The following is a 1,894-nucleotide window of genomic DNA, read 5'->3' as shown; positions in this document are numbered from 1 at the left end:
TTTCTAACATATATTTGTACATAATTTTATATATATAATGTTTTATGTTGTAAACGCCTAAACTGCCTAAAAACCGTCTAGACCCCGATTAGGCATTCTAGGCTCTAGGCGCTGGGTCACCGCCCAGATACCGCCTAGCGCTTTTTGAACACTGGTTATAACTATGTAAAATAGACCAAATATTATCGGGTTAATTTATCGACATAGATGTGGAAAAAGAAATATCTACCAACATAGATAGAGGAACTTTTTTAACCAAAAAAAAAAAATAAGAGGAACTTGTCGATGAGCGTCTTGATATACTATGTGATCTAGTGTTATTGTCGACGAAATGGGTCTAAAATTTTCAATAATAGAGGTAGAAAAATGGGACTATTGAATAAATGGAACATAGCAGGATTTACTAGATGCGGCTCATAGCCTTTTGGAACATGTAGTAATATCTTTAGTTACGAAAAGCAATATATAAATGGTAGTGTATGCCCATTTTTCTTCACTTGTCATGTACCATATTAAAGAACTTTGAACCCTTTCTAGTAATTGATTGATGCATATAATATGGAGAACCATGTGATTTTGCTTCCCTTCCTCCGGACTTTTTGTCAATTATATACACGTTCTGTAGCTTTTTGTTGTTTTCTTTTTTAAAAGATATACATTAATTTTGGTATACAATAAATATATCTAACATAGCAAAGACTATTGTTATATATGTAACTTTATATTTTTAAGTTGGACATAATTTATTTTCAAAAAAATCCTTTTGAGTCATTAGTAAGATCAAAAGTGCAAATATAAAGATTTTTTTCTTTTTAATATGTTCACAAAAAAATTCCAACGTCAAGTATATATACAACCTTACATATCAAAGATGGATTTTTAATAGATAATTTAGATGATCGTTTCATGTGACAAAATCTCGAAATAACACGCGGGTCTCATGAGTTACATTTTGCGTCGCATCACATTGCTCTTTGTAGTCATGGTCAAAGCAAATTTTTCTTTAGTAATAATCTAATTGACACGTGGAACATTCTCCTTTTGAGTCAAGACACATGTGGATGTTCCTCTAAATAATCACATCTTCATCATAGAATAGAATACTGTCTTTTCACATGCATACTTAACATAGTTAGAAGATACGTCTAAATTTTAACTAACGAAACTTGAAGTACAAAACAGCTACATATAATTAAAATATCTATAAATCCTTTTCCAAAACAAAAGCTTTTGATGTATACCACAAAATCTCAATAATTGATAACGAATTGGATTATCGGTGTTGTTGATCTGTATTAGGAAGTTGTATCATAAGTTTGTTTGTTCTTTCTTTTTTGTTTGCTATCATGCATGATGTTAGATGTAGTTGATCACGATGTTATATAGACTGAGGATAACATTTTTTTTTTACATAAAATGTGATTTTTTATGTATAAGAACCCTCTAAATTGCTTTTATTTTGTTCAATTTTACTTTCCACTTATGTCAAATGCAAGTCAATTTTCCCAAGTGAGAAAATAATACTCAACCTAACAACCTCACATCTGTTTTCAAAGAATTATTATAGTCACATTCACATATATAAGAATTTCAAAATTTTAAGAGTAGTTTAGAATTCTTTATCACGATAGTTTTAGTATGATATATTACTATTATAGTTTTACAAAACTTGACGATGATAGTGAAGATAAAGTATATTTCATATTACTTTTAATTTTGCATAATTGTTTTTTAGTTTTTGGTGATTAGAGTAAACTTTTTATAAACAAAATAGTGATTCGAAGGATTATCTTAAGATGGCTAGCTCTAGATTTAATAGTTTTTTATTTGAGGTTGATAATATTTAGAAAATAAGAAAAAAAAAAATGCTTTTCAAAAAAAAAAAAAAAAAAAA

The sequence above is a fragment of the Camelina sativa genome, chromosome 12, assembly GCF_000633955.1.
Source record: "Camelina sativa cultivar DH55 chromosome 12, Cs, whole genome shotgun sequence".
NCBI classification, from domain to species: domain Eukaryota; kingdom Viridiplantae; phylum Streptophyta; class Magnoliopsida; order Brassicales; family Brassicaceae; genus Camelina; species Camelina sativa.
Note: the sequence above shows the minus strand (reverse complement) of the source record.